The 20769-nt window shown below is 47.5% G+C and overlaps 1 protein-coding gene across 4 annotated transcripts in view; it reads left to right on the top strand.

Annotated features, from left to right (window-relative positions):
- The first annotated feature begins 2128 nt into the window (after positions 1-2128).
- Positions 2129-20769, top strand: part of PPT2 (palmitoyl-protein thioesterase 2) — a 46334-nt gene continuing 27693 nt past the window's right edge. Inside the window, exon 1 of one of the 4 annotated variants that reach the window (XM_044419691.1) lies at positions 2129-2206. The gene's annotated coding sequence lies outside the window, so the exon portion shown is untranslated. Of the gene's footprint in view, positions 2207-13746; positions 14219-20769 lie in introns of those variants that run through there. The other 3 variants (XM_044419692.1, XR_006413707.1, XM_044419689.1) reach the window with 3 other exon arrangements.

Consider the following 20769-nt stretch of genomic DNA (forward strand, 5'->3'; position numbering starts at 1 on the left):
GCCAGGCGGACCTCTTTGGGGAGTGAATTCCATAGGTTGGGCGCCACCGCAGAGAAAGCCCTCCTCCGGGTACTTACTCTCCTAATTTCTTTCATGGAGGGTTCCCGGAGAAGGGACTCTCCCGCAGATCTCAAAGGATAGGGTTGTGCCAGCTTAAGCTCACTGGGGCTTAGTTAGGACATTCATGACGTCTGTTTCCTTGGAAAGAAGAAGGAGTGTCTAATGGGGAGGTGCATTGACTGGTTAATCTTACATTCATAAGTTTGGTTATAAATGTAAGATTGCAATCTTGGAAAAGCTTTCAACAAAACCAGGGGTCAGCAACCTGTGGCTCTGGAGCCGCATGTGGCTCTTTCATCCCTCTGCTGCGGCTCCTTGTCGCTCAAAATATGCGTCACAACCGCCAATGTGCGACACCCGCTGGCATGCGATTTATTGAGCTTTTCGACCCCCAGTAGGCCACCTATGGATAAATCCAAGAAAAGAAAAGTTTCAGAAGAAAACAGAACATTTTATGGTACGTGGGCAGATTAATTTGCCATCACTGCTGACGAGACTGATTTACCAGTATGCTTAATATGTGGTGAGAAATTGGCAAAAAACAAAAAGTCGAATGTTGCAAGACATTTCCAGAATAAACACACAGCCTTTGCTGAAAAATATCTGGATGGAGATGAGAGAAAAAAAGCCATTTCGGAACTGATGCGGAAGGTTGATCTGAGAAAAATCATTTCAAGAAGTGGATTAAGTCTGCAAATTAAAATACATATGCTAGTTTTGTGGCCGCTCAGGAAATAGTCAGGCATGGGAAGCTGTTCATAGATGGAGATTATATAAAGGACTCATTCATTGATTTCATAAATGCAACACACTATAGTTTTTTTATACATAGCATAAAGGTAAAAAACAATATATGCAGTGTTATCTTCATTTTAGATGCCAAAAGTGTTTTGTGGCTCCCGATGTTTTCTTTTCTGTGGGAAAAGGGTCCAAATGGCTCTTAGAGTGTTTAAGGTTGCCGACCCCTGAACAAAACCAACATCAGCACAAAGCTGCTGAGAATACAAAACAAGAGCAAAAGACCCTCACATACCAGAAAAAGAAAAGGGGAAAAGATACAGCCCAACAGTAACCATCGGAGAGGCATTAAAAATGGTACTGAAAACATTACTTTTAAGCAGAGGTCGCGACTTTGGGGGAATACTCTGGGAAACAGGACGCTTCTTGTTACGTCCAGTCCAGCTGTCTCCAACTTATGGGGACCCTGTGAATGGCTGCCCCCCCCCCCAATGTCCTGCCCTTTACAGCCCTGCTCGCGTTCTGCAAACTCAAGGCTGTGCCTTCCTTTATGGAATCAATCCATGTCTTAGATGACCTTCCTCTTTTTCTTCTGCCTTCCACTTCTCCTGTATAATTGTCTTCTCCAGTTAGTCTTGCCTTCCCATGAGGTGCCTCAGTTTTGTCATGTTGGCTTCCAGGCTTGCTTTGATGGAGGACCCACTCGTTTGCCCATGTGTCGGTCCAGGGCAGACCTGGGCATTGTACGGCCTGCGGGCCACATCCGGCCCGATGGCTGACCTTGACTGGCCCTCATGAGGTCACTGGCAAATTAAAAGTCAATGCAAATATATATCGTCGTAATATAGATGCAAGCAATACAACTGCACTGCTTTTATTTTGTGAATATTCATTAAATAGTGTTGTTCTGTGCTCCACATTTTCATTGTATCATTGTAATGTTTCATTTACTGTTTTTATAGAGAGAGATCTTGAGCAGAGCTGTCAGTGTATTGGTCCGGCCCTTAACAACGGTCAAGGTTTCTCATGTGGCCCCATAGGAAAATTAATTGCCCACTCCTGGTCCAGGGCATTCGCAAAGCTGGCCTCCAGCATCGCGTTTCGAGCGCGTCCGCGGTCTCTCGGGCAGCTTCCTTCGCTGCCCGCCTTGCCGAGGCCGCCTCGCGCCCGGGCGCCTCCCGCCCGCGGCCCGTCCCCTCCCACGGCGCGCGAGGGCGGGCGCGGGCGCGGGCGCGGGGGAGGCGGCGCAGGAAGCGGCTGCGCGGTTGCCAGGGACGCCTGCGCGGTTGCCGGGCTCGCGGCGCGCGGGCGCTCCCGGATCTGACGCGCGCGCCCTGGAGCACGAGAAGGGAAATAAACACGGAGAGAAAGAGCGAGCGGCCGGCGGATGGGCGCCGCGGAGCAGCCGGTGCGTTGGCCCAGGCAAGATGCGGTGGCGCGCGGGCGAAGGGTTGCCTGCGAGGCGCAGCAGCCCGCTCCGCCTTTGCGAATTCGTGGGGCTGCGGAGGGGGAATTCGATTTCGCGGTGGCGAATTAGTCCGGTAGATGGACTGGGCAGGGGGCGGGGGAGGCGCTGGCGGGGGAAGGCGATGTTGCCGGACTTTCTAAGCACGGATCGCGATGCGCCGAGGCTGCCCGGGCCTGGCGACGTGCCGCGGAAGGGTCGGAGCGCGTTGACTTCGGGTTATATCCGATGTCAGTCCTACTTAGAGACCTATTGAAACGACTGGGGCTTAAGCTAGACTAACATGGGATGCAATTTATGTCTGTCTGGTTGTTTACTCTGTTTTGCTCCGCTGAAGTTAGCAGGGTTAGATTCCAGGCAGCCCCTGTGACTTTTTGCCTGGGGTGGCCGCCCCATCAGGCATCCCGGATGAAGCTGCCTCGGCGGCAGAAGCCACGCCTGATAGATATAATTTATCTTGTACAGCTGGAAGTTTAGAGGCTGGACCTGACAGCATTTTACGCCCGGTGTTTTCTTGTATATGACAGATAGGCAAGTGGAAGGCTGCAGGGGCGGTGGAATGAACCCAGGGTAGCGGGGCTGAGTTTCTTTTTGCAATTGTAATCCCTTGGAAGAGCTGGCTAGATGGAGTCACTGAAGCAGTCGGTGTGAGCTTAGATGGACTATGGGGGATGGTGGAGGATAGGGGAGCCTGGAGGAATGTTGTCCATGGGGTTGCGATGGGTCGGGCACGACTTCGCGAATAACATAACATAAATCCCTTGGAAATTCTCATTCGGTATGGAGGGGTTGGGCACCTTGAATGGGTTCTGAGGGAGCAGCGGAATGCGTGGTTGTGCTTTCCTCTGCTCCCCCATCGCTAAAATTCCACGTAGCACAACCTTCTGCGAGCTGGTGCCCTCTGGATACGTTGAACTACAACTCCCAGAAACCCCCAGCCCTTCCTGGAACCTCTGGAAGGTACCAGCTCGAGGAAAAAAGGCTGAATTGGTCACTGTGGCTGTGCCTTTAAGAGCAGCCGGGTGCACCTGCTGAGCTTTCCAGAATGCCCTCAACTTTGCGTCAAGATGTGAAAAGCAAACTTTGCTTTTTCCCAAAGTCCACTGAGGACTGGGTCCCTGGCAGGGCACGGGGCAGGTGCCAGAAAAGCTTTCACAGAGCATAAATGGCTCTTTCGATGATGGCATTTCTGCAGCAAGTGCCAAGGAGGCACCATGTGATGTGCTGTGCTAATTTACTGGGGCATTGGAGTGTCCACTTGTCATTCTGGACTTCGGGCTCGCAAGAGGAGACGGGATGGCTTAGATACTTTGGCCAGGTGAGGTTAGTGACTGTAGCCCAGCTCTGCCAGATTTGCTGGGCAGGAGTTCCATCACCCCAGCCAGCAGGTGCTGGCAAGGATGATGGGAGTTGTGGTTCACATCTAGGGCACACTAGGTTGGACAAGAGGGTTTTTTCCTCCCATGTATTTGTTAATCTGTTGCTGTTGTTCCGTTAAAGTTTCTGTGCCTAATTCAGTTTCAGGAAGCCCTTGGAGGCCCTGATTGTCCACCCACTGCTCTGGTGGGTGGTGCTGAAGGAGCAGGGCCAAAGATACAAGCATATTTCATCACATAGCACTTGCTGCTAACGACTGTGCCTTGGGAGAGGCTTTCCAGACTTTGAGAATGGGGAGGAACAGTGCTCAAACCCCGAAACCACCATAGAATCATTAGGGGTAAGGGGCCATTGCTAGCCTGCCCAAGAGCTAGATTTGGCCTGAGATTCAACACCCCTTGTTTGAACAGCACAAATGGATTCTCTAGCCACATCTGGGAATTTTGCCACAATGGGTAAATTACTCGGCCTCAGTACTTTTTGGTGTGCCGTTGTCACGATTTGCCCTGTATTTCCTCTCCGGTTCCTCCCATCTTTTCTGGATATTGGGCCACTATTCCATGCATTCCAGTAGGAAAGCATAGAGTAGGCCTCTCATTGTCTCTGGCTTGGAAGATATTGGTTCCTTTTATGGAAAGTTGACTGTAAACTGGGCCCGAAATCAGTCATGCTTCCTCCTCATTGCAGCTCTGCATAGCCAAGATTGGAGCTGCATACGAACAGCAACGTTCAGCACCAGAGACATTGCCTGATCACTTTTCTTTCTCTTCTTGTTCCCCTCCTGCTAGAGTTGGCCAAAATGATTCTTTAAGGTTTTCAGCCCAGATGTTCCTCTTTTTCCTACACTTCCTTCACCATTTATTTTCTCTGTATTTTCCATTTCTAAGTATAAGACCAAAATATTCTATTTCTCTGACACCTTTCTTTTATAATTTAAGGATAATTGTGTATCCTCTTACATCCTTTTTCTCTGGTCAGTCTCTCACTTCTTGAAATTGTAACTCTGTCATAAAATGCATTTCAGATGCTTTTCTATTTTTATCTCTCGTGCATGGTCTGGCAAATCTAGATAGAAAATATTTTCCAAGGACTGTAGGCAAGTGGAGATCAGGCTTCCTCACTGATATTCCAGGTCCAGGGGAAGCAGACCAGGGGCCTGTGAGATGGAATCCTCTTGGTTTTGTTTTTTACTGGAGCCCAAGATTAAGATGGAATGCGGCCAGCCAACAGCTTGTGCACTGGCTCAGAAGAACAGACAGGAATTAAAAAGGATCAAGAGTACCCACCCTCAGGCACATGCTCAGCCCAGGAATTTGTCTGCATCACCAGAACCGAGTTCTTTCTGGCTTCTTACACGCAAATCCACCCATGGCTCCTGCCTTCCTGATCTTCTCTTTGTTCTGTAGCCATGAGTGAGAAATTTAGGTTGCGATCTTAGGCAGGCATAGACAGAAAGAGACCTCCAGCTCCCAGGGTCCCCTGGCAGGACAGCTGTGGGACTTTTTCCTTTTTAAACATGCCTAAGCTTGCGAATGTACTTGTTCCTGTTGCTAAAATGATTGGAAGCCAATGGCTCTAGCTGATTGTTTTGCAAGTCTCCAGAGCAGGCCGGAGAACCTGCGGCACTCCAGACGTCGTTGCTGAAACGGCTGTGCACTCAGGCCAGCGGTTGAGGATGGTGGGAGCAGTATTCCAGCAACATCAGAGAGGCCGGGGCGCTTCCATCCCCAGTCTTGATCCTTTGGCTTACAGGTATATGGGCATATGGGGCAGAGGAACGCTTGCTCCTACCTGCCAGCCTTCTTCCAGGAAGTGCAGAGCTCCTGCGGTGGTTGACAGGTATTTTTCTTTACTGTATTTATACCCCACCTATTTTCCTTCCAGGAAACTCAGGGCAACTTGCATAATTCTCCTCTTCCTCCTCGCAATCATCCTCAGAACAACAACAACCCTGTGAGGTAGGTTGGGCTGAGAGCCTGTGGCTGGCCCAATGTCACCCAGTTGGCTCCATGGGTGAGCGGGGACTGGAACCCAGATCGCCTGAGTTCCAGGCCTGCACTCTTAACCACTATACCACACTGCCTCTTCACACGTTAGTTTTTACTTCCTGTATTGCAGGTTTCCTCAACCTGTACCCTCCAGATGTGTTGGACTGCTATTCCCATCACCTTCGGCCTGGCCAGGTACAACAAGTTCCATAGTCCGGCACATCTGGTGCATGCTAGTTTGGGGAAGCTGCTCTGTCTCCATCTTCTGGAAAGCTTATTTGACCATCTTTTCTCCTGATAATTCAGCATGCATTGCGCCTATACACAGTTCAAGCATATCTCCGCAGCCACAAGGGCTAGAAACTTGCAGAAGCAGAGTTCCCTGTCACTTCTCCTGCAGTTCTTCTGTGTTACCACAGGAGAATTGCAGTGCGTGCAATTGAATTTCAACACTGTCCTCTTGAAATTAATGCCGCAGTAGTGAAGTTTCATCTCTTGAGGGCCTTTAGGCTTGCTTCGTTTTTGCTTGGGCATTACAAAAGTGGTACAATGCGACTTTTCCTTCCGCTTCTGTCTCTTGACAACAAGCAGCTTATCTTTTGAAAGGCATATTCATGTTTGTGGAAAATAATGCAATTCTATGTCTCTCCCCAGCTAGTACCTCTGATACATGCTTGGAAAACTGCATGCAGGGTGCTCAGAAGTGCCTGCTGACATGTTCCCATTTGTGTATGGCCACACCTGAAGGCCAGATGGGAAGCCACAGATCAGGCACGCAGCAAGCAAATATAGCTTTATGACCAGCGGCCTCTGAAAATGGCAGCTTACTCAGACAAAGCCAGATGTGAAATGAGCCCTGTCGGACTTGGGAAGAGCTGGGTCAGCCTTTAGATGGTTTGAACATAGCCAGGGAGTGTGAATTGTGATCGGAAACCTCTATGAGGCAGCAGGCTGGGGAAAGCTGATCCTGAGCTTTTTGCCATGGAGACTATCCTGTGCCACCTTAAGGAAGACGATGTGCTTCGGCCACCCTGCCTTGGGTGCAGAACCCAAGCATAAGCATCCTTAGTTACTGATGCATCCTTTTTCTCCAGGTGGATCTGGAACATGCATCTCTTTCAAGATGGACCTATTTTGGGTACCATTACCTAGAGAACCATACTTAGAAGCATAGAATAGCAGAGTTGGAAGGCCCAAAGGGCCATCAGGTTCAGTCCTCTGCTATTGCAAGACATTAAGTTATACTTCCCATTCAGATGACTGTCCAGATGCGTTCTGAATGTCTCTACAGAGGGATAACCCACTACTTCCCCAGGTAATATGTTCCGTTGTCATCCTGCTGTGACAGTGAGGAAATTCTTCTTAGTGTCTAATCTAGGTTTGGTTTCTTCTGGTTTCTTTTAAGTTAAGTCCAATATTCTGTGTCCTGCACTCTGGAATGGATGAGAAGAGATCCTGCCCTTCCTCTTTGCGACAGCCTTTGAGGTACTTCTAGAGCGCCATCATGTCTCCACTCAGTCTTCTCTTCCTGAGACTGAACATGCCCAGTTCTCTCAATCATTCCTCACAGGGCTTTGCCTCCATTCTCTGAATCATCCTTGTTGCCTTCCTCTCTACCCTTTCTAGTTTTTCTGCATCTTTTTAAAACTTAGGTGCCCAGAATTGGACCCAGTACTCCAGGTGAAGTCTGACTACAGCTGAGTATAGTGGAACTAGATCTTCACATGTTTTGGAAGTTACACTTCTGCTAATGCAGCCCAAAATAGCATTTGCCCTTTTTGCAGCTGCATCACACTGTTGGCTCATATTTAGCTACTCAGTCATGACTTGGCCATATATAGCTGACATGCTTATGACTCAGTTCATTGGTTGTCTTTTTAGCGCACCGGTTGTGTATTGTTTATTGGGCATGTTGCTTTGTGTCTGGTCATCCCCTTTGCTGGTCCAGCTGTAATATTTAAGTTCAGGAGGACAGACATGCTGCAGGTGTGTACAATCTTGAGTGTATGATCTATAATGCACAAAGTGCATAAAGAATTTTGTTTCTAAATGTTTTGTTGTATTTTTAGATTGCTGTACCACTGCTGTTTAGTTTGGCTTTATATTGTAGATGTGGACATTCATGGTTTTAACATTGGTGAACGCCGCACAGTTATTTTGTGGTACAGAACTGTAATCATGCATTTTAAAAATACCTGGCTTGTGGTAGCGAGAAAATTATGCAAAGGGCAGAAACAGAACCGCACTGCATTCCCATGCACAATTCAAGGTGTTTCTTTTCCTCTAAGTTGTTTGGGATTTGCAAATCTGCAGGACTGCCTCCTCCTGCACAAGCTCAGCTGCTTGCAGGGGCAGCAGGAATTGAGGTGACGGTCCAAAGAGTGACTGACTTGCTGCTGTGGGAGTTGCAGATGCATAGCAGGGCTTCCTTCTCAGCAGCGGACAATCTGCAGAATGTGATCTTGCGTCAGATCTGTGTGTGTGTGTGTGTATGGAGAAGTAAGCCCTGTTGAGTCCAGAGGAGCTCACTCTCAGGTCCGTGGCTATAGGATTGCACCTTCATAAGGCACTTCTGCTTAGACATTGAGGTTGCTATCCTATACTCACTCCACTGGAAGTCTGCTCTGCTGAAACTCACAGCAAACGCATAAACAGTTTTGCTGACAAGGATCTGAGACCTTGTTTCGAGCTCTGCAGTTTATCTGTATCATTAACTCAAACTGGACTAGATGCTCGTTCGATACAGGGAAGCCTTCAGGCCGACTTTCAGAGTTGGACACTTTGTGCCTGCCCTGTCCAAGGGAAATCGTGCTGCTGGCACTTCCCGCTGGGTCTTGCAGTGTTGCACCCTTATAGGCCCCCAGGAAAGTGGTCTAGCCACGCCTCCCCCACGGTAAAAGAAAGGGAGAAGCGGTCTACCTCGGCCTCTCGGCGTGTTTCACCTTCCCTGGTTTGCAGCTGCAAAGTTCTCTTCTTAAGAAGATCTGCCTCTAGTGACCAAAGATGCTAGGCAGGGTTCACCCATGTGGATATCAAAATAACCCTGTGGCACATACTTCCAGTGTCTCCTTAATATGCATACCATGTTCCAGATGTCTAGGGTGCCTGGCTGTGGTACTTATGCTGCTGCTGCTGAATGTCTATATGTCTAATGTAGAAATGCATCATCTTTGTACAGATAATTGTTACAATATTCTTTGACCCAGTCTAAAAATATGTGTTCCTTTAGATGCACATTTTTCTAGTGTTTCCATTTTGCTTTGTTCATGCTAGCTCAGCTTTATGTTGTTGTTTCCTGTATTTTCTGCTGGTTGCTTTTCCAGTGTTTGAGGCAACAATCCTGTACACACTTACCTGGGAGTAAGTCCATCGACCTGAACAGGACTGACATATATAGGGCTGTGCAGTAAATTGTTAGGGAGTGTGTGTGTTTTTTCTGATACTGGGACAGAATAAAAATATGCTCCTGCATAAATAATAGATGGACTCCAAGCAGAGGATTGTCCTCTGTAATTATAACATGGTATTATTTTTGTCTTTGATTATTCATCCCTCCATGCTTTCTGACATTCCTAAATTCTCCTCCTCCCTACATTCTGTATTTCCTGCATTTTGTCTGCCGTTTAATAGATTTATATCCTGGCTTTCAGGGTAAACCCTCCCAAGGCAGCTTACAAAAAATGAGAAAGCTTTAATATATAATACCTAAAATATTTGAGAACTAGTGTGGTGTTGTCACTCAGAGTGCAGGACTGGGACTCAGGTGATCTGGGTTCTAGTCCTCACGCTGCTGTGGAGCTCCTGGGGTGACTTTGGGCCAGGCACAGAATCTCAGCCCAATCTACCTCACAGGGTTGTTGTTTGAGGATAAGATTGAGAGGAAACTCGTGTAAGTCACTTTGCGTTCCTTGGAAGGAAAAAGGCAGATGTTAAAGAAATAAAAAAATAGTATTTAAACTAGTCAGGCTATCCACATGGGAAACTCTGGTAACATTCAGCATTGTGCAAGGACACCTCTGCCTGTGTGTCCCCCTCCTCCTGCTTCCTTCCTCAGCCCCCATCCCTGTAGCTTCCCCTGCACCTCCCAGATTGGCTCCAAGGTCTCCCCCAACCCCACACTACAAATTTTACTGGAAGAATTGCCCCCTCCCTGTTCTGCTGATTAAAGATTTAATCAGCAGTTGGAGTAATTGGCTTTCACCATACCTACATTGGAAATACCAAGGAAAATACAACTCAATTATTTTATGCAAATAAATTGCCTACTGCTAGACTAATGAAACTAAGCTTCATTGAACTTATATGTTGGTCCAGAGCACTGTAACTGGTGAGTTTTCTTCACCGGCTAAGCCCTGAAAATATTACTGACTTTCATGGTAAATTCCAAGCGCTCTTTTAACTCCGCCTTCCCCAGTTGAGGCTACAGTTGGCTGTGGTTGATGGGAGTTGGACTCTAAAACATATATACTGTTCTTAGTGGGAGAGATGACTCATCATATCTGGGGCAAGAACCAGCCTGAGCAATAAGCCGATTAGAGTTTCAAGAAAGGTTTCATAAGCTGTTTACTAATTGGCATGGGTTCCACTTAGGATATTATGAGAATATTAGGCACCTTACATCCCATGACGTGTGTCATGGGGACCAACTGGTCAAGTATTTGCCCTCTCAGTTGTTCCAGAAGCATGGCCATACGTCCTCTTGCACAGACTGTCATCCTATTTTTGATGGGCTTTGTAGTCCAAGTTCAGCAGACGGACTGCTAGACAGAACAGGCTGGTACCTGAGTTGCCTGGTCAATCTTCCACACTAGGGTGAGATGTCCTGAATCACTGATTAAGTTCAGAATAGAAGTGTCTGTATTTGCATTTACACATGCAGTTAACTCATGCAGTTTTAAGCCAAAGTGGCATCCTCTTCTTGCGTGATGCATGTCTTTTTTTGGCAGCCGGTACGGGGTTGCTCCCAGACTGTGAGCTGCATGCCCCGTCCTTCCTGGGCATTCAGGCCATGCCGTCAGGGGGAAGCCTTTCCGCAAAACGTGGCCTGGGCTTTGTGGCAAGCTGGCTGATGGTTGGGGTGCCTGAGCTTGCATGACAGGCTGGACACTGTGGACTCCCTGCTCACTCCATGGTGAGGGCAGATGGGGCTGGGGAAGGGAGGGGGGCTGCATCACACCTGGTGCACCTGCCTCAGGGGTGGGGCCTCCATCACGGGACCTCTTGACAGTCCAGTGTCAGCTTGCCCTCGCCACTTCCCTGCACCAGACATTGTGTTTTTGCTTTTTGTTTGCATTTTCATGAAACATAGAAACAGAGCGAGTCAGAAGGGGCCTCCCGGGCCATCTAGTCTGACCTCCAGCACCAGCCGGCTCCGCTCAGGACATGCCCACCATGTGGATGTCCAGCCTATCCTTGAACACCCGCACTGATGGGGCCTCAACGACCTCTCGTGGAAGCCCATTCCACACCCTTGGGGTCCTGACTGTCAGGAAGTGCTTACTGGCATCCAAATGCAACCTTGGTTCCCTGAGCTTTGCTCCGTTGGAGCGCATCCTGCTTTCCTCTGCAGGGGAGAACAGGTCTCTACCCATCTCCATGTGACATCCCCTCACATACCTGTATGTCGCCAACATACCCCCTCTGAGTCTCCTCTTCTCCAGGCTGGAGAGACCCAGTTGCCTTAGTCTCGCCTCATACGGCATCCCCTGCAAACCGGCCACCAACCTTGTGGCCCTACGCTGCACTGACTCCAACCTGGCTATATCCTTCCTGTAATGAGGGGCCCAGAACTGAGCACAATACTCCAGTTGCGGGCGCACCAGAGTCGTGTAGAGTGGTAGTAATACCTCTCTTGATCTAGAAGCCACACTTCTGGCTATGCAACCAAGGGTGGCATTCGCCCTCTTGAGCACTTGAATTTTGTTATTCTGATGTATATTTTTAAATGTGTAAACCACCCAGGAGCCCAATGGGCTGTGGGGCAGTATAAAAGTGTAATAATGAGAAGAATACTGTCCAGAAAAGAGGACAAAAGGTGTGATAACTGTTGCCTAGCTGAGCACAGGCAGATTTTATATAAGCATAGATGGAAATATAGACCTAATTTGTATTATATCCCCAGAAATGCAGTGCATCTCTTCTGGGGGTGGGGGGGGGATGCCCGTCTGCAGTCCTGTGCTGCGAAGTGTGGAAGGGCAACTCCAAGGTCTCTGCCACGTCCTTGTCTGAGCGTTCTTTATCTTTAAATGGGATTTGGACTGGACAGCCTTCCAAATGGAGCAATGTCTCTCTGTAAAGTAGGACACATGGCCATTTACTTATTATGGGCAGTCGTGGTTCAGGATATTGCAAGATAGATAGCACTTTTTAAAATCACATTGCATTTATACCCTGCTCGCCTCCTCCTGGCAAGAAACCCAGGATAATTTACGAGGCTTTCTGCCTCCCTGTTTCATCCTCAGACCTGTGAGGTAGGTTAGGCTGAGAGGCTGTAACCACTAGACCACACTGGCTCCTCTAATGGGATAAGGAAGCAAAGTGGAAGCAGGCATACTAATTAGGGCAGGAGAGAAGGCTGATGGCACAAGCAACCACCAACACCTTTGGAGAGGATTAACTCCAGGAAAATGAGCAAACGTGACTTAGGATGGCAGCTAGACATAGCCTGAAAAAAAGGCAAGATATCAACATAAGAAATGCATTCAAATGAATCAATAGTAATCATATAGTTGTATCCTGCATATCTGATCCTTAGTTGACTTCTAACATCCTCTCCCAACACTAAGAGTCCACACTTTTCTTCAAGCATTGCATAACCAATTCACCCGGTGTCCTCTAGGTCTTTGATTCTGAAGTTACCCTGCTTCATTTTGGTGATTGCTATCATAATGCATTAATTGCCGAGAGTTTTTAGCTCCCTTCTGCATTCCTGTAAGTACGTTCTTGCTGTGGTTTTGGGATATAATGCAGTTAGCTCCACTAGAGGCAGAATTGCTGTGTAAGGGAATACAGTCTTGAGCTTGATGCCAGTGAAATCCCAAGGACTCACACCTGAACCCAAGATGGCAAATGGACAGCTTCCATGAATGGACAGCTTCCCCTTCTACTTGAGTATGCTCCAGATCATAAGGGAAAGAGCTGCCTTTCTAAAAAAAGCCCATGTAAGAAATCTGGGTTGCAAAACCAGTGCAATTTGTATGCAGAGATATTCAGTCCAAGCACGCACATTGTACAGACTGTGCTTTCATGGGTGCTTTCACAAAATGGCTGCCATACAGGCACCTTCCCTACTCATAGAATAGCTGCCATAGTGGACATGGCCAGTCACAAAACACTCACGTCCTGCAAGCTGAACTGGTGAGTCTAAGACAGGGGTCGGCAACTTTAAACATTCAAAGAGCCATTTGGACCCTTTTCCCACAGAGAAGAAAACACCGGGAGCCACAAAACCCTTTTGACATCTGAAATGAAGATAACACTGCATATATCGTTTTTTACCTTAATGCTATGTATAAAAAAACTATAGTGTGTTGCATTTATGAAACCAATGAACTGCTACAGATAAAACAAATTTGTATTTCTGAATGCGACAAAACATTTTGAACTCTGAAAAAAAAGACGCTGGGTTGAAGGTTAAATTCAAATAAAATTCTCAGTGTCTATTTGAGTCCTTCTCGTATTTATGAAATAAAAAACTGAACTTAAATTATCCACCTGCAGCTTCCCGTGCCTGACTATTTCCTGAGCGGCCACAAAATTAGCATATGTAGTTGAATTTGCTGACTTAATCCACTTCTTGAAATGATTTTTGCTCAGATCAACCTTCTGCATCTGTTTCGAAATGGCTTTTTTCCTCTCATCTCCATCTGGATATTTTTCAGCAAAGGCTGTGTGTTTATTCTGGAAATGTCTTGCAACATTCGACTTTTTGTTGTTTGCCAATTTCTCACCACATATTAAGCATGCTGGTAAACCAGTCTCGACAGCAGTGACGGCAAATGAATCTGCCCACGTACCATTAAACGTTCTGTTTTCTTCTGAAACTTTTCTTTTCTTGGATTTATCCATGGTTGGCCTACCAGGGGTCAAAAAGCTCAATAAATCGCATGCCAGCGTGTGCCACACATTGGCGGTTGTGACGCATATTTGGAGCAACAGGGAGCCGCAGCAGAGGGATGAAAGAGCCACATGCGGCTCCGGAACCGCTGGTTGCTGACCCTTGGCCTAAGATAAAAGCAACGAGTCCAGGAGAAATAAGGGAGAAATAGGCTCTGAGTGCCAGAACACAAACCCACCCTTTTGGACCCGAGTAAAGATGAAATTGAAGGCTAGTATTTTTCTTTACAGCAAGCTACCCTTCCATTTTTTTAAAGAAATTTAAAAACTCATAAGAAACACTAAAAATTAGCAGGGCTTGCAGCCTGGCAAGCACAAGAAGACTAATTGGCGCCTGTTTACAGACAGTACGGAGCTCAGCAGCATGATGAGCGCCTGCTTTAGATTCCAGCGACTCTGTGGAGCTTCGCCAGGCCTGCAGAGCAAGAGGAGCACCTCAAGACATCTCTTCACAAAAGCCCTAATATATTTGCAGGTAAGACGTATCAGCCAAATCAAGGTGGTAACTCGATCGCCTGTAATCCATTATTCATTTGAAGATTAATAATAAAAAACACGACACATTGCCTGGCTGGATCAGTCCTGTGATCCCATTGCATCCAACACTCCGTCTCCAGTTTGTGGTTCAGTTAGGCAACATCTGTTGGAGACACTGCATCAGATATCGGGTGTCCCTCTTGCCTGATGCCGTATCTGGCAGCATCTCACAACTGGACGCAGTGGCTCCATTCTGGTTGCTTGTGATCTTCATATCCCATCTTTCCTTGGAGGAACTCAAAGGCAGCATGCAGGGGGTTCCCAGGTAAACTTTGCATTCCGATGCGGACCTGGCCCAGGCCTGCTTAGCTTCAACAGGTAGCTATGGGGAAGCCGCAGTCCTTTACCTGTGCCCAGGGTGGGAGGAATGTGGAAGCAAAGTCAGTTCTGTGCCCCTTCTGCTGCACAAGGGGGCTAAACAGCTGATTTCGGCTGCCTAGCTGCAGCACTTTGGAGGGGTAGCATGAGGGCGGAGGTGCTGCCATGGTCTCTTGTCCCCTCCCCTCCCGATCCCATGCAAAGGCTTTCTCCGAGGTCGCTTTTTCAACCTCAGAAAGCAGCCAGAGTGCTTCTTCTGCACTGATGTGGGAGAGCACTCCAAGTAGACTGTTTGTTTGTTTGTGTATAGATTTTTATAGCCCTGCAGACCTTTCAGATGAATGTGCAGGTCTTGCCTTTTGCAGCCACTGACAGCAATATTCTCCATGAGGCAATCGTAAGGAGTAATCCAGTGTTGACTTAGCACTTCTGATGTCGCACCAGTGTAAACCAAAGCTTTGCAAATGTCAACAGCCCTTGTCAGCACGATGGGCTCCTTGGTAAACTCTTAAGCCATCAATAGCACTAGTGTCAGAATTGCACTGGATTCTTTCTATAAAGTTTTGTATTGTGTAATTTTGAATGAATTGATAGGCATGCCTACACATAAAAAGTCCTGAAAACATTTCCTGTTTCTGTCCCATTGCCTGATAAGGCATGTTGCAGACCAAATCCTGAAGGCTCTGGAGATGTTATTTTTTCTCTTATATAAAAATAAAGCAAAACAGGCAGAACATACATTGCTATACATACAACTGAGAGAGAGAAGACCTATCAAAAAGCATCACTTAACATTTGGTTTCACGTTTCTAAACATGCGTGCACACACACACGCGCACACACGGCCTTCAGAGCGCCAGCAGAGAATCCCTAATGAATATGGACAAATTGACATTTCTACATAGAATCCTGTCTGCAGGGAATATTATATAGGAAAAACAGGTGTGAAAGGCCAAGTGCAGAATTCTCCGAAGCTGCTAAGCAGGTCTCCGTGCTTGGCTAACCCCCTCTGCACTTCTTGTTTGCGCTACCAAGTGGAGCAGGTGCAGTTTCTCCCTTGGATGTTCAATTTAGAGTGATTGTTCTCCCTTTCATAGAAACATAGAAACAGAGCAAGTCAGAAGGGGTCTCCCGGGCCATCTAGTCTGACCCCCGGCTCCAGCCGGCTCTGCTCACGACATGCCCACCATGTGCATGTCCAGCCTGTCTTTGAACACCCTCACCGATGGGGCCTCAATCACCTCCCATGGAAGCCCATTCCATACCCTCGGGGTCCTAACTGTCAGGAAATGCTTCCTGGCATCTAAATGGAACCTGGGTCCCCTGAGCTTTGCTCTGTTGGAGCGCATCCTGCTTTCCTTCCTTCCTTCCAGTAAGCAGGAAGCTACAAGCCTATCCAGTACTAGCCTAACGTAAAAATACTCAGAGTAGAAGGGCTGCTGATCTGTGGCAGTAACTATGAGGAAGTATCTTGCAGTATCTTTAAAGACACACAAATTTAGTACTGCCTAAGCTTTGTGGGACTCTCCCAGTCTTTCCTCTTCCTCCTCCTCCTCTTCCTCCTCCTCTAGTGTGTCATAGCACTTTGAGTTCCTGGGTAGAATTGGGAGAAATCTCAGGTGCACCAAAACTGTAAAAAATAAAAACATACCTTATGCTGTGTAAGAATTTAAATACTTTTTTTGTGAACTGGAGAAGCAAAGGGAAGTGTTCCATATTGTTCCAGCCTAGCTCCTAGCGCTGTAATTTCTTTCATACTTTCATACTGTGATAGAGTACATGGTCATCCAACACAGGAGGGCACCTGGTTGAGTGCAGAAGGTTGATAGGCCCCGTCCTGCCCAAGCAGAGAGTTTCTGGCCAGAGTCTTGGACACAGAACTTTCTGCCTAGTTCTGCTGCCTTAAGCCACAATACTGTACAAGACTAGACTGGAAAGTAGGCCTATATTAACCTCCAGCATGCTGGGAGCTGTGGGCCTTTTGCCCCCTATCTAAATTTACCTAGGATTATACATTCTTAAATTCAGTGTTTCCCAACCTTGAATCTCCCAAAGTTGTTGGACTACAGCACCCATCACACTGACTATTGGTCATGCTTGCTTGGGGCAATGGGAGTTTCCACCCAACAAGATTTGGAGACCTAATGTGAGGAGCCCCAGTTGGGGATTGGTGTGCGTTACCATTGGCCATTTGGAACCTCCCACCACCCCTCTCCTTTTTAGGAAATTCCCGTCTCCACCCCTGCGCATTGCTGTTGGCTGAAGGGGAGGGGTGGGAACAAGGGAGGGCTTTTTAATCCCAGGAATGTGGGAAGCATGTGGCGTGGCGAGAGCCAAGCCTCTCCGGAAGCAGTGCAGAGTTGGGAGTGTGTCGGTCACAAAGGCTTGGCCAGGTATGTTTTATAGGCTAATTGCACTGTGATTGAGCTGTCCGCCTGCCACCTACAGGGGAAGGTAATTTGATCAGTCCAGTCATTCAAGCCCAGAGTGGGGTTGTTTGTGGCTGTGGATCTGTCTGAGAGACTTGCCTGCTTCCTGCGACAGTGAGGTGGTGCTTAAATGGCTGAAATAACGGGTGGCGCTACTGGATCTCCAGTGCATTGGCTGGCCTTTGGCTAGGCTGGCTGAGGACGATGGGTGTTGTAGGCCTGCATCTGGAGGGCATCAGCTTAGAGAAGACTGGCATGTGTTCCTTCTTTTGGTGAGTGTGGTTTTAAATAATTTTGACCCACTTGTTATGCTTGGAAGTGGATTTCCCTATTAGATTGTATAAGTTGTGGTCCGCTGGTCTACATCTCGTTCCATGTGGTGGCGTACAAGCTCCATCAGTGGCTCAGTTGGCTAGAGAAGTTACAGCACACCTGGATGGCAGCAGGTTGCAGAAGTCTGGAATCGGCCAAACAATACCAAGAAGACAGCTGGGCTTTTTGGTGGGGGGACTACAACTCCCAGCGTTTCTTACTATTGGCTCCACAGGCTAAACCTGATTGGAGTTGTGGCCCTCAACACGCTTTCGGCCTAGAGGTTACCAATCCTTGAACTGTGCATTTAAAGAATGAAGGGCTCCTTGAGCAGGACAGTCTTTGGAGAAGACCAGTGAGGAAGGGTCAAGTCAGCAATCCGCAGGGAGGCAGTCACAAAACCTGGGTGTAGCAGCAGCAGAGAAGCCCTCTCTGTGTTCCCTAGCCAAGTGGAGGTTCCTCAGCTCTCATGTTGGAGTATTTCTGATGTATAAAGCCAAACGAAGAGCTGTCTTGGTTATTGTCACAGACAAAATAGGCACTATCAGTTTGTGGGACCCACAATATTGTACAAAAACAAAAGCACACACCGATACATCATCAAGTGAGAAGAGACTTTACTTCAAAGGAATGAGTAGTGTACCTGCACCCAAACTGTCAAAAACAGCATCATGAGTCATAGGCCAAAAATGCTTGCAAGGCTACAGAGCGTTAAGGTAATAGTACCAAACGAAGGGTGTCAGAACTCACCATGCAATTGCATTTCTGTTGACTAAATCTCCAGTTGGTAAGAACTGCACGAAGAACAAAGAGAGACCGTGCAGGTCCCCACACAGTGGCTTTGGCCATCTGTCCAGCCCAAGCCGCCAGACTGCAGAGTGGGGTGGAGCTCTCGCTCTGCATGCAGAAGTTCCCAGGGTGAGCCCAGGTGTCCCCAGGTAGGGCCAGGAAAGGGTCCTACCTGAAAACCTGCAGAGCTGTCGCCGGTCCGTGCTGGACTAGGTGGGCCAAGGAGCTCGACTCTGAACGAGGCAGCCTCTTAAGTTCCTCGGAGAGCTGTCAAGCGGGGCGACCCAAAACACAGAATAACAAGCTCTGCAAGCTGAAACCAGTAGTATACATGGGATCAAAAGTGACTCTCAGTAATGGAAGGAAGTTGTTCCCTGGTTGGTTAAGAGCCCCTTGTTATCTATTGAGAGGGAAACACCCAGCCATGTGTGTGGCTGGAACGCGTCCCTCGCTGCTGTGCCTGCATTTCTGGGTGTCCGGGATTCCTAACGCTGCAGCAGGGCTTTTGGCTTACCCTGCTCCCATATCGGATCTTAGCTGCCAGAGAAGATCCGCTTGTTTGCTTGCCTGCCTGCTTATATCCCGCCTTCTTTCCTTTCAAGGGACTCAGAGCAGCTTAAATAATTCCCCTCTTCTCCATTTTATCCTCGCGACAACAACCCTGTGAGGCAGACTGGACTGAGCCTCTGTGACTGGCCCAAAGTCACCCAGTGAGCACCGTGGCTGGCAGGGGACTGGGGCCCAGACTGCCTGAGTCCCAGTCCCGCACTCTTAACCGCTACACCACACTGGCTCTCGTATAAGAAGGCGGTTTGGACCAGCTTGGATGGGAGAGAAGCAGGGATACGGCAGAGATCTGGATGAATAATGAGCCTGTGAGATGCTTCTGTGCTTGTGGCATGCAGTGTGATGCAGAGCTGGCTAGGGACCTGAACTAGGCATGGACCAGTGCGCAATCATTATTGTTAAACTGCTGATTGATCACGCCGGCTTTGATTTTTATTCTAAATAAGATGTGTACTCAATTTAGAAGTGTATTCAGGAACTGTGCTTACATTCCTGGAACTAAGTAGCTTGTGAGATGAAGGAAAATATATCATTCTTGCCTTAGTATTAGAGCCAATCTGTTTTTTCCGAGTTTGTCATTTCCACTTTGTGTTTGTTGGATGGAAAATGTCCCTGTCCAGTCTGTGTTAGCTTGCTCACACAAAGCACTGTGATGTTTAGCAATTTCACTTTTTGATTTAAAGTTTCCAGTCTGTCTTGATTCATGCTTCTTAGATTCCATGTTCTGAAAAATGTGTCTGTTGTGCAGCACTGGTTTTTCCTTCCACCTCTGCATTCCTTCCACCACTAGCCATAGATCATTCCATCCAAACACCCTGCTTATTTTTAGGAGGCTAAGTTGGATGGAGTCCTTGCCTTGCTACGTCCAAGACAGCAGATGGCCTGGACAGAGGGACTCTGGGATGGTGTCAGTGCAGGCCACTGTTCTTGGTGCTCACCATCTGGTGCTCCTCCGGATTTTGATCGTATTTCTTCAACATTTTTAAAGTAGGAGAGTGGCTTGCAGCAAAGAGAAGTGCTATCCACCAGCAGCATCTTTATTTGGGTTCCAAAGGGTAATTTTATTTATTTATTTAGGAGGCTTCTATGCCGCCCCATTCGCCAAAGCCTCGGGGCGGCTCACAATTTTGTCTTTTGGGGTTCAGGTCCCACTTCAGATTTGTAGCTGGGTTTGTGTACAAGTTACTTTCTCTTCAGTTTTGGTAGCTCGCTTTTGATTTATTTATTTGATTTCTATCCTTCCTTTTTCTTTTTAAAGGACTTAAAGCAGCTTACTTATTTTCCTCCTGCTGCTTTCAGACTTATCCCCACAACAACAACAACCCTGTGAGGTGGGTTGGGCTGAGAGTCTGCGGCTGGCCCAAAGCCACCCAGTGAGCTCCAGGGTTGAGCAGGGCGTCGGACCCAGCTGAGTCCCAGTCCCTCGCTGGTAACCACTACACCAAACCACAGTGCCATTATGCCAGGAATGTGGGTGACCTTAGTGAAACAGCTGTGGAGCCAAGCAAAGTAAAGATAGAAGAGGAAATTACTGTGTGAATTCCTGCTTTAATAGCAGAGAGCAATATCCAAGTTATAACCAAGTTTATATTCAAGTTACTAAGGTGTTTAATGAGACACTCTGCCTTGTTAATAATACTAATAAGGGCTTTCTTAATTTCCTTAGACTAGGCATGGCATACATGAAACTAAGAGAGCTTGGCATGGCTAAGTTGCATTGGCATAATTCTTAGGCAGTGATGAGCAAGCGGAATTTTAGCTGAACTCTAAACATCATTAAGCACATAATGCCTGCCGAGCACATACAAGAAAGTTAGCAAAAAGAACAAAACAACTGATTGTTGTCCCACCTTCGGGGGCATCCTGTATCTTTTTATATCCAGTATCTTGTCACTTAGGATGGAAACAGGAAAAGCCTATTATTAGTACAAAAGCACTCCACGGTCTGTCGGAAGTGTATGACATACTGAAGTTTAGACTTGACATGTATAAAAGGCTGCGGTGAGCTCCACTCAGGGCGCCAGATTGGAACAATCCTCGTGCGTCTTTATTCTGCAGAATAAATCTTTTTTTT

Source organism: Varanus komodoensis, unplaced genomic scaffold (genome assembly GCF_004798865.1).
Source record: "Varanus komodoensis strain SLA01 unplaced genomic scaffold, ASM479886v1 scaffold107, whole genome shotgun sequence".
Classification (NCBI taxonomy): domain Eukaryota; kingdom Metazoa; phylum Chordata; class Lepidosauria; order Squamata; family Varanidae; genus Varanus; species Varanus komodoensis.